The sequence below is a fragment of the Peromyscus maniculatus genome, chromosome 17 (genome assembly GCF_049852395.1).
Source record: "Peromyscus maniculatus bairdii isolate BWxNUB_F1_BW_parent chromosome 17, HU_Pman_BW_mat_3.1, whole genome shotgun sequence".
NCBI lineage: Eukaryota > Metazoa > Chordata > Mammalia > Rodentia > Cricetidae > Peromyscus > Peromyscus maniculatus.
The window spans coordinates 38,568,989-38,581,278 of record NC_134868.1 but is presented as its reverse complement, the minus strand read 5'-3'; the positions used below and the strand labels follow the sequence as shown (position 1 = coordinate 38,581,278).

The 12,290-nt window shown below is 44.5% G+C and overlaps 1 long non-coding RNA gene across 1 annotated transcript; it reads left to right on the top strand.

Annotated features, from left to right (window-relative positions):
- The first annotated feature begins 4,643 nt into the window (after window positions 1-4,643).
- On the top strand, window positions 4,644-11,304 carry LOC143269046 (uncharacterized). The gene is made up of 2 exons (XR_013045357.1): window positions 4,644-4,776; window positions 10,767-11,304. It is a non-coding gene; the product is annotated as an uncharacterized LOC143269046 (long non-coding RNA).
- The last annotated feature ends 986 nt before the right edge of the window (window positions 11,305-12,290 follow it).

Genomic DNA, 12,290 nt, shown 5'->3' with positions numbered 1-12,290 from the left:
GTCATGAGTTATTTATTAGAGGTAGAAACTGTGCCTCATTCAGTTTTTGATCTTTAATCATCAATTAAATCTCAAATGCTATTTTTTTAAGTCTTACCATGTAGCCCTGGCCGGCCTGGAACTCACTATATAGACCAGGCTGGCCTCAAGCTCACAGAGATCCTCCGGACTCTGCCTTCAGAGTGCTGGGAACAAAGGTGTGTGTCACCACACCCAGCATCAAATACTTTTTATGGTTGAACTATATATATATAGCAACCATGCAAACTCTCATACTGAATTTGTTTCCAGCTGTGTGAAAATTTCAGCTATCACATGCTGAGTGACACAGTGATCCAGGAATGCATCATCTAGTTCTCCGGCTGTGACAACATAAGGTCTGACCCCCCTGAGGTATAACAGGGGATGGGTGGAGAAAGAATAGTCGATCAGGGAGCACAGAAAGGAAAAGGAAGTCAGATGAAGATAGGGGAATATGTCTGAGGTCCAATACCAGGCAAAGGAAGTCGAGGCCTCCCCAAATTCTGGGCACCATGTGCTACTAAAGAACTCCAGAGAACAAACCTGTAAACTCAGTTTATAGCCGTGTATGAAAGCCGGCTTGAACAGACCAGCCAGAGTGGATAGTTAAATTTTCAGGAATTTTGCAAGTCAGTTGATTTAGTGCTGGTACCTTGAGTTTGGATATAACTTACACTGCAGAAGGTTCTACCCACACTCAGAACCAAATATTAAACATTTACCAGCACAACACTGAATATACGCCCCAAACTCCAGCAGAAACTTTTGTTCCCATCCATATGTCATGCAATATGAACTAATCTACCTTCAATATTGCATTGTGCCCCTCCTAATGAGGAGGTGGGACTGATGTTTTGGCCACCCCTTGTGGCCAGTCACTTCAGTATTCTGGGATTTGACTGGTCACTACATCAGAGGTTCCCCTTGGCACCATGTTAGAACAGTGACAGCCAGTCAGCACATGGGCTGAAGTTGAGTGCTGTGGGCGTGTCTGTGGTCCTAGCTACTCTGGAGGCTGGGGTGGGAGGTCTGATCGAGCCTAAGAGTTTGTGGCCAGCCTAAACAACATACTAAGACCCCCCAGCTCAATAAAATATAACCAGAGCCAGGTGTGGTGGTTCGTGGCCATAATCCTATCATTTGGGAGCCCAGAGCAATAGAAACCCAGGTTCAAGACCAGCATGGGCTACATAGCAAGACCTCGACTTAATAACTAAGTAATAAAACAAAAACAGCGACTGAAGGAAAACCCTGCAGTACACAGGATGTGAGACACTATGATTAAGTGATGTGCTGCATTTCCGAAAGAATATTTTGAAGGGAAACCCCCCCCCCGCCCCCCGACATCCCTTAGATTGTTTTGCTGAATGTTGATACCTTTAACTCTACTACAGGATAGGTCCACGCATACGCTGGCGTTTGTCTCTGAGATGCTCACTGGAGGGGACTGAGAAGAAAGGATTGCCACTCAGGGGATTTCTTTTTTTTTTGTTTGTTTGTTTTTTTTTTTTTTTTTTTTTTTTTTGTTGTTGTTGTTGTTGTTTTTCGAGACAGGGTTTCTCTGTGTAGCTTTGCGCCTTTCCTGGAACTCACTTGGTAGCCCAGGCAAGCCTTGAACTCACAGAGATCCTCCTGGCTCTGCCTCCCGAGTGCTGGGATTAAAGGCGTGTGCCACCAATGCCCGGCAGGGGGATTTCTTAGTGTAACCCTTTGCCATCTGCCTACAGGTGGAGACAGTCTTCTAGGGGCCACCGCCCAATTAAAAAAAAAAAAAGATGACTCTAATGGTATGCATTCTCTCCTGGAAGTGGGCATTCATCTCCCAAGGGTCCTTGGACACAAGTCACTGAGACGTTAGGAGAGAGGTGCCCAGGAGAAAACCTTATTTAGAAGCCATCTTTTATGGGCTGCTGCAGGGGAACAATCTAGAGACTCTTCCTTAACTGGACACTATTTTGGAATATGCTAAATGGGATGGAGGAGGGCAGCTCTGCACATTCATGTGCTAATTGATTTGGAGCAAATGAAACCTGCCAGGCAAAGGCAGAAGCAGATAGAGAAGCCAGACAGGGAACAATAGTAGCAGGAACAGATTCATCTACGAGCTTCCAAGAAAGCAGAGAAAAGTTCTGCATGTGTAGCAGGCACCCCCATCCAGATGTGCTTTCTAAATAAACGTTAGAGATCTTGAAGCATTCATGACTTTTGACAATCATCTTATCCATGCATTTCATTATTTAACATTTGTCTTCAAAATTATTTAATTAAGAAAAAAAGTAACTCAACCCCATGTTGAAAATAAAGCTATGGGTTTAATGATGCTGCGTTAGGTTTCAGAACACAGATTGTGATAAACACCTGACTATCAAAAGTAGCATTGTTGCACGAATCCTGAATGGTCTTAATAAAAACCCGGAGCCAGATATCAGTGTGAAAGCACAAGAATGGGGATCTGCTTCTGGGTCCCCTGGGCCAGGTAGAAGCTGTGTGCAGCGGTGTGTCTGTGACCGCAGCGCTTGATGGAGAGAACAGAGGATCTCTCCAGGTCAGTCAGCCTAGCTCAAGCAGGGAACTCCAGGTTCAGTGAGAGACCCTGTCCCTCAAAATAAAGTGGAGAAAAATAGCCAAAGACATCTGCTGCTGACCTATGACCTCTGCACATGTGCATGCATATAGGGCACACACATATGGGGGGGGAGAGAGAGAGAGAGAGAGAGAGAGAGAGAGAGACAGAGAGAGAGAGAGAGACAGAGAGAGAGAGAGAGAGAGAGAGAGAGAGAGAGAGAGAGATACCAAGAACAAATGTGGCCTTGCATGTCACCTGACCTGGTTTGCTGTCTATTTCTATGATAAAGACCATTCCCAAGAGCAACTTTGGGGAGGAGAAGGTTTATTTCACCTTACACTGTATACTCCATCGCTGAGAAAACCAGGGCAGGAACTCAAGGCAGGAACCTGAAGACAGGAACTGAAGCAGAGGCCATGGGGGGAAGGTTACTTACTGACTTTCTCTCCTCGTGGCTTGCTTAGCAGCCTGCTTTCTTATACATCCTTAGGACCACCTGCCCAGGGGTGGTAATGCCCATAGTGAGCTGGGCCTTCCCATAGCAATCATGAATCAGGAAAACACACTACAGATTTACCTACAGGCAATCTGAAGGAGGCATTTTCCCAAGAAACTTCAGCTTGTGTCAAGTTGACAAACTAACCAGGCCATCATCCATCTCCCTCTGTCTAGGCCTGTCTCCACCACCCTCTTTTCCTTAATTTTTTTTTCCAGTCTGTACCCTTCATGGTAGCATAACATCTACTTTCTTTATTCCTAATAAAGCCATCTCTTGATAGATGATTAATCCACGTTTGTCTTTGGAAAGAGAATTATAGAGGTCTCCCCAACAGGAATCCAAGCTTTTCATGGCGAGGCCGGCTGGCCACCGTTGGATTGGATTTGCTTCCACTAGGGGGCACTCTTCCCCTTAAATGCCAAAGACTCTAACTAGAGATTGCAGTAGTAACAATAGAAATACGGATTTCCCTTTAGAAATAGCTGCTCCTGAACACAGCTTTGGAGAGGCGATCATTAAGGCTGTGGTATTTGCTGAGAAAACACTTGGTTGTAGTAGCAAATTTACTCACGACTGTGGGCACGTCAGCTGACGGTGGGTGCTCCACCAGGAAGCCCCAGGTATCGATTGCTAAGTTTTGTTTTAAATTCAATTTAGAGTCAAGAGATCCAACTCAGTCATGCCTCAGAGTATCTGCTGCCAGGGACTGTCTTCCTTAGGATTAACCCCAGAAAGGTGGAAGTCACTGGTCCTAACCCTTCATTCTACAAACAATGTAGAGATGCGGAGTGGATTGTCTAGCTCACAGGGCTAAGGAGGTAAATCTTCAATCCTTGTGCGAAAGCATCTTCCTTTACACGTATCTTCTCTGGCCGCCAGTAGTGTCTTTTGTCCATATAATTGTTTTTTATGTGTGTATGTGGGGGGGGGGCATATGTGTGTGTTGTATGTGGTGTGTGTGTGTGTGGTGCATGTGTGTGGTGTATGTGTATCTGTGGTATGTGTGTATATATATACATACTATATATGTGTGTGTATGTATATATATATACATATATATGTGTGTGTGTGTGTGTATATATATATATATATATATATATATATATATGGGTATGTGGTGTGTGTGCACCTGTGGTATGTGTATATGCTGTGTGTGTGCAGGTGCACCTCACCTTCCGATTTGTTTGAGGCAGGGTCTTGTCCTGCTGGCAGGCTAGCTGGCCCTGGAGCCTCCGGAGACTCTCGTCTCCACCGTACATCTCACCATAGGAGCGCTGAGATTACAGATGCACGCTCCTGGATCTGGTTTTCATTTGTTCCTGTGGGTGGTGGAGATCTGAACTCTGGCCCTCGGGCTCATACAGCAAACACTTTATCCAGCAAGTCACATCTCCACGTCCTGCCATGATTTAAAAAGCAGTAACACGAACCTTCCAGAGAGTGCGTTTGAAGTGAATCACGGACACTGGACCCTTGGCGCGTGCAGCGTCATGGCATGGAGATGATGTAAGAGTCAGAAAGGGACATTGTCTCATCACGGGAGACTGTAGACATCCCGGCTACACTTCAGGCCAAGGTACTTCTCTGGAACTTCATTTCCCTTCCTCGAAGAATTAGCTCGCGCCTGGCCTAGACACAATGTGAGCCGGGAGCTCTGCACGCATTTCCTTACTCACAGGAGCACCCTGAGGTATTGCCACCAACCCCACTTTACAGAAAAGGAAACAGAGGACCAGGGATTTTCTTAAGATTCACAGTTGAGATAGGGCTTAGTTGGAGCAGGTCGGGATCTCTCTGGCTTGGAAACATGGAACAGGGTCTTCATTAATTAGTATGCGCTGAGACCCTTCTAACGGACCCCACAGGCCTTGCTGGCTCCAAAGGTTGACGTTCCTTCTCATTTCAGTCCATGGAGGAGGTCTGAGGAGAAAAGTGACACAAAAAAACACATTTGAAAAGTAGCACACTGTGAGAGGGGACATGGGCTCCGTCCCTGGCTTCCCACGCACTGGTAGTCCTTTGAAGCAGGTCGCCTCCTCTCCAAGGTTTCTTCCTGACGTGAAAAGTGAGAGGTTGAGATGAACCCCATCCCCTGGGTGCTCACATGCATCACCCGAGGGCAGTAAGCCCTGAAACTGCCAGTCTGCTCTGCTCAGGGTGGGGCTACCTGCTCCCCGGCTCGTGCCGGCACCCCCTTTCCCATCTGAGTTTCAGGTCATTCACCCCCTTCCTCTTGTCCCTCAACAAGGAAGCCCCTTTGCTGCTGCCACCCAGAGGAGAGGCAGAAAGCGAAGCGGAGGCCAGCGCAAGTGGCACTTTCTGAAATGCCGGCGGCGGCTTGCTCAGCCTCGGTGTCCTCCGCAAGGGAACCACACTGTGGGAACACAATTCAGAACGAAGCCAGTCTGATCGGTAGAGACAATGGAGCGTGCCACCCACATCACAGAGTCATTGAACATACCACGGATGCTATCAGCCTTTCAATCAAAGCGACACACACAACAGCGCCTTTCTAGCCAGGGTAGAGGGCCCTGTCTCAATCAGATGGCGGGATGGTTTGTTCTGTCCCAAGGGAAGCGGTTCAGCTTCCATCCAGTGCTGGGTCCCTTCTCGGCAGAAACGCAGTTATTGCTGAGAACAACTGTGTGCCTAAAGAGAAGGGTCCATCTTGGTGGGGGCGGGGCGGTGAGAAGACTCTCACTTGAATCCGGAGAGAGTGAAAAATTACCCTTGTTCAACAGCGTTGCGGCTCCTGCTCTTCTTCCCTTTTGGCAGGAAAATTGGGGTTTAAATGCCTGATTTAACCCACCTCACCCTCCAACCACAACAGAATAACTATTTAATGAAGAGTACCTTTCAACTGGTTAAACACACACACACACACACACACACACACACACACACACACACACACACACCCTCGTTATCTAAAATCTCAATTAGTAAAAATCAACAAGAAAAATTTCAAGACTGAAATCGACAGCTGAACACAGCATAGGAAGGAATGAGTCATAAAGGAACGAACACAAAGGGCAAAACATGAAATATTCAACATCCAAACAAGAGAAATCCAAACTACTACAGAACAAGATACTGTGGCTGCTCTTTCAGTTGAAGAACGTCTTAAGATCTGCGGCAGAGGAGTCCCTGCTTCTGTGAATTGAGTTCTGGAAAATGTATATGACATCCAAATCCTTAAAACATAACAATGAACACTCATGTCTTGAGGGGTGCTATTAGCTAAAGTCCAGAGTATTTAGCCCTCTGGGAACTCTCTTTCTCTCTCTCTCTCTCTCTCTCTCTCTCTCTCTCTCTCTCTCTCTCTCTCTCTCTCTCTCTCTCTCAATAGATACAGAGATCTTAGCCCAGTGGGTTAGGTTAAGATCCCCACCTTCCCACCCCAATCAATATTCCTATCTGGGAAAGAGACTGAACCACCCGGAAGCCAGTCCTGTAGTGAAAAAACCCTGCAAATTCACCGCCTCATTCTTAGTAAATGCTTGTTTGTATTCAGGCTCTAAACTCCACAGTTCTCCCAGGTACTAGCAGTTTCTTTGCTCTAGACCTTTAAATCTTCCAGGATCTATAACACACATCATGACTATCCGACACAGAAGTATCTGTAGAAGTGTTGGATACAGTCAGCAATGAGGTGTCTTCAGGGCAGGTGCGGTGGTGGCGCACACCTTTAATCTCAGTGCTCAAGGAGGCAGAGGCAGGCGGTTGGAGGCCAACCTGGTTTACAGAGCAAGTTCCAGAACAGCTGGGGCTACATAGCTTGAAAAACCAAAGAAGGAGGCAAACATACATACATACATACATACATACATACATACATACAGAGAGAGAGAGAGAGAGAGAGAGAGAGAGAGAGAGCTGTGAAGGTGGGAACAGCAGAGGATAAAGACCAACAGCCACCAATATATATGGAACCTGCTTGTGCCCTGTAAAGAGACCTTGGCACTTCCCCGCTGGGTTAAGGTGTTATAGCCATGGCCTTGTGGGGTGTATGAACAGAATGGTCTATATTCTAGGAGGAAAACCCTACTCTGGTTTTTGCTTTCTATCTGCTTTCCTTGATTTTAAATTGCCACTGTTAATACTGCCATGATGGACTATTGCTGTACAGTTTGTCTCTTGGGGAAGCAAAGTCAGAATTGTGTCAGCAGGAGATAAGTGTTTCAAAAACCTTGTAGAAGCTGAGCGTGGTGATGCACACTTGAAAGCCCAGCATTCAGGAAGCTGAGGCAGGAAGACTATGATTTCAAGGCCAGATCGGGACTCCATCGTATGTCCTAGGCTAGCCTGGGATACACAATGAGACTATGTCTCAAAACTAAACAACCAAAAGTTTGTAGTGGACTGCTCTCCAGAGCCATGCTATGGGCAGTAGGTGTTAACTAATCTGTAAGGTCTAGGACTCCTTGGGAAGACAGATTGCCCAGAGAGGCTTTGACCTAGGACAAAAAGTTGGCTTTGACTTTGGACCTTGAGATGGCCTAGACTGGAGCCTGCCTGAGGGTAGGAGTAGTTCTTGGAACGGTGACAGTGCCTAGCATGCTGCTGTGGACGTACTAACAGGCTAGAATCACCATCATTCAGACTTAGAGCGGAAGTCCCGGCACCTACTTCGGCACGCCAGGATTTGAAGAAAGAGAGAAAATGGCTTTAGAGGTGATTTCCTTTCAAAGGAAGTATTCGTGGAGACTCTGAATTTTACAGATTGCCTTTCTTTGGTGTTGCTTCTTTCTGGTTTCTCTCAAACCAAATGTTTTCTTTTTAGATGAGGCGCACAGGCAATTTAAGAACTAACACAGAGGGCTCTGTGCATCAAGTTCCTCCAGCAGGGCATCTTGCCAGACAATTGCAACATTTCACCACGGGAAGGGACAGCGCCTCCACCAAGATAAGACTGCTAGCCTCGCTGCGAGCATCCTCATCTTGCCCTTTCTCAGCTCCATGCCTCCCCTCCCCACCCTTTCCTCCATTCCTGGAAACCACTGTTCTCTATCTCTACAGTTTTCTCTGCAAGGGTGTTTTATCTGTATGGAATGACGTGGTATGGAACCACGGGAGTTGCCCCTTTTCCTACAAAACATGATTCTCTGAGGACTGTCGCATGTATCAATACTGTGTTCATTTTTATTACTGAATAATATTCCTCGGTAGAGATGTACCACAACTTATCTATTTTTTGACCACTGAAGGATATTTAAGCTGTTTCCAGTTGGGGACTAGTTATGAAAACAGGCACATCATTATGTAGAGTCTTTGCAAATATAAGTTTTTGTTTGTCTAGGATAAATACCTAATCCTGCTCCCAGGTGACCTCTCATTCCTATTTACCTCATAGCTCACAGTGCTGAAATTTTCCTGCTTCTTTGCCCCCTGAATATTCTCTTCAGAAAATTAGGTCTTCACATCTTTTGTCCATTTTACAATCGGATTGTTGGGTTTTCTTCAAAGACTAAGTCTTAAAGGTTCTTTAATATGTGTTTAATATATGTGTTACATATACTGGTTTTGTGACCGATATGTGATTTGTAAATCTGTTCACCAGTCTTTAGCTTAACTGTCCATATTCTTCACACGGTCTTTTATAGAACAAAAAATTTTTAATTGTGATTGAAGTCCAACTAGTCAAATTTTCATTTTATGAACACTATTTGTGCCATTTCTGTGCATTTTTTGCTTTTGAAATCCTGGGAATTTCCCCTGTGCTTTGAAAAAAAAAAAAAAAGCAACGACAGAACCCATGGTCTTAATATATAACCAGGTGTCTCAGGCTGACTTCAAACTCATAATCCTCTGGATGCTACAACCCTTCACCAGAGTACTGAGGTTCCAGGTGTGCATCGCAATGCCTCACCCCAAAGTTCCATAGTTTCGCATTTTGAACTAAGCCTGATCCATTTTGAGTTTTTTGTTTGTTTGCTGTCTGGATGGTAGCATGGTTGGCTTGCCTGTGCTGTTCAATTGTCCCAGCTCAGTTTTCTGAAAAGGCCATTGGACTATGGCTACATGTTTGCCAGACATCAGTGGAGCACCATGTTAGCTGAAAAGACACCAGTTCATTGTGGGGTAGAGGCTGGCGGTAAAGCTCACCTCACGGCAGGCAGGGAGCATCTAGAAGGAGCATGCTAGGTTGGCACTGGCTTTCTTTTGCTTTTCCAGCCCCACATGTTGTATGGGTCTTCTCCACATCAGTTAGTTCTCCTTGGGAAAGTTAGCCCAGACAGACCCAGGGTGTGTCTCACCATCAACGTCCTGGGGATTCTAAACCCAGTGGTGTTGGCAATGAGGATGAAATGTCACAGAGATTTTTGTGTGCCCTCTGTTTCCAGATCCACGATTCGGTCCCGTTCTTCCCAGCAGCACCACGTAGTCTCAGTTATGTAAGTGATGATGAGTGGGGAATCAACTAGGTTAACTTGTTCTTCTTTACCAAAACCATACGCTGGTTCATTCCCTTTCTATCTGCAGTTTAGAATAATCGCATTTATTCACGAAGAAACTTGGCTGAATGTTGACAGCAACTGCATTAAACCTCTTTTATCAGTGTGGTGGATAATTAACATTTTTACTCTCTTAAGGCTTCTAATATGTAAATAGGCTATATATAAAATATATGCATATATACATATGTATGTGTATATCCACTTATTTAGATCTTTGATTTTTTTCAGCATAAATAAAATACATTATTGTGCCTATATTACTAGATTTACAACTGCTTTTTAATGTAATATCCTTATTCCTTGTTGTAATGAGTATCTAGAAATAAACCCAGCATTTGAGGAAATCTCTTACCTCAGAGAGACCACATATGTAACTGGAAATATATAATTTAGAACAAACTTAAGCAGTTTTAGAAGACAAAAGATCTGATTAAAGTTTCTAAACTACTTGTGAGAAATAAGAATATCTGAGATCTATTAAATAAGAAAATACCATTAAAAGGATCATTTCTTTTTATAATAAAAACAACATGGGGAAAGAAAGAGGGAGAGAGAGAGAGAGAGAGAGAGAGAGAGAGAGAGAGAGAGAGAGAGATGCTTAGAAGACAAAAACTGACGAAATCAAAAACTGAAAAAGATCGCAGAGACAGGAGGAGTTCCTACGGAGGATAGCTTCTCTAAATACCCAAGTCATGTCCCAGAGGAAGGAAAAACAGGAATCAAAAGAGAAAAAAAGTGTGAAAACAAGAGAAGAAAAGAAAAAACATTCCAGAACATGAAAGTATGGATGTTTAGATTAAATACTCATGGAAAGTCTCACCAAAGCATTTTTATCATGAAACTTCAGGAATATGCAGGAATGATTGAATATATATATATATATATATATATATATATATATATATATATATATGCAGGAATGGTTGAATATATATACATATATATGTATGTATACACACACATACACACACACACACACACACACACACACATATATAATCAAGAGAAGGGAGAAAATAAAGAAAAACCTAGGCTGGCCTGGATGTGCCTTTCTATGGCAACATTTCCAGCCATTCTAGCCAGCAAAGGAGAAACTCCTTCAAACTGCAGAGGGATGATGATTTCCAAAGGAGAATTCTGGGCTGTGCTATCAACCATGAACATTTTTTTTTTCAAATATGCAAGGACTTCATTTTTTTTCCTCTCACACATTGTTTCACAGGAAGCTGCCGTGGACACGCAGCATCAAACAAGAGAATGGCCCAGGAAGAAAGAAGACAAAGCGTTAAGGCAACAAAAGATTCAGCGTGGGGAGAAATGAACCGAAGACCGGCTTGTCAGCTTTGCCGTGGACCCAGAACAATCCTCCCCAAACAGAGCAGCGCACAGGGCTCCAGCAGAAAACGCAAGCCGACGACGCCTTCATCATGTTTCTGAGCACAAAGGGAAGATTTTAAAAAAATCAGGGGCTCTTGAGCTCCTGATTGTGAATCTGTATTCCTGTCTCTAATCATGAGTCCAGGAGAAACACAAAGACCTCAGAGGGGGAACAGAGAATTGAACAATAGTTATTTCATTAACAAGAGGTGAATATTCATACCGACGGAATAAAATACAGTTTGATATTCCTGCCTGATTAGGAAAGACAGAAGGAGGTATAGATGCAAGCTGGGAATAGTGAGAGGCTTGCAAGGATGATAGGAAACAGAATTGAGTTTTCTTCTTTTATAATAAAAATTCTGACTTCTGATTAAAGTAAGGCGAGAGACTGCTGCAATGGCCCGATAATAAAAGGTGTTGGATAAGCCACAAAGCCAGAGCTTTACTGAACACCTTAGAGAGCTAAGGTTACCAGGAAGCCTGGATGAACTACATCCAGGAAGCAATAGCCATTTTTTAGGAATGAAGACACTTCTGCTTGCTTACATTCCTGATAGTCCAAAGCAGAGGTACCCCACCGTAGATGGGAGGGGGAACACGCCACACAAATGGTCATGAGGAGGCTGCCACAACAGAATAGAGTGCTGAGGCTCCCAGTGGGAGGCAGAATAAAAAACCGAGGAGAGAAGGTGCCCTAAGGCACACAGGAGCTTTCCTGTAAGGCAAGGTAGCAGCTGCTGAGGGCTGTGTATGGGGGATACAGAAGTCGGTTTTAAAACCAAAGTTGAGCATAAGCTGAAAGTTGAAGCGTGAAAGCAAATGATACCGCGCTCACAGAAATCAGAACAAAACTGGAGCTGCTAAAATAATGTCAGATGAGACTTATTTCAGAGCAGAGAGCATCGCCCAGGAAAAAAGGAAGCCATTGTATAATGAGTAAAGGAAAACTTCATCAGGGTGGGGGCAAGTCATCCCTAAATGTTCACGTGCCTAAGCCCACAGCTTCCGTAGCCGTGATGAAGAAATGAACACTACTATACATAAGAATAGACACACTGAACGCAGAGTCAGAGCTTCACCCTTTATCTCTCAAAAACGGACAGGACGATAAGGGCTGGAGAGATAGCTCAGCAGTTTAGAGCGCACATTGCTCTTGCAGAGGACCCGAGTTCGGTTCCCAGCACCCACACCAGGTGACTCACAAATCCCTGGAACTGCAACTCTAGGGGATCTGAGGACCGTGGTCTCTGCAGGTACCTGTGCTCACACGCACACACACACACACACACCCCTCCACACGCAGACACGCATGCATACACAGGATTTTAAATATTTTAAATAAAATAAACATTCAAAAACCAAAAAT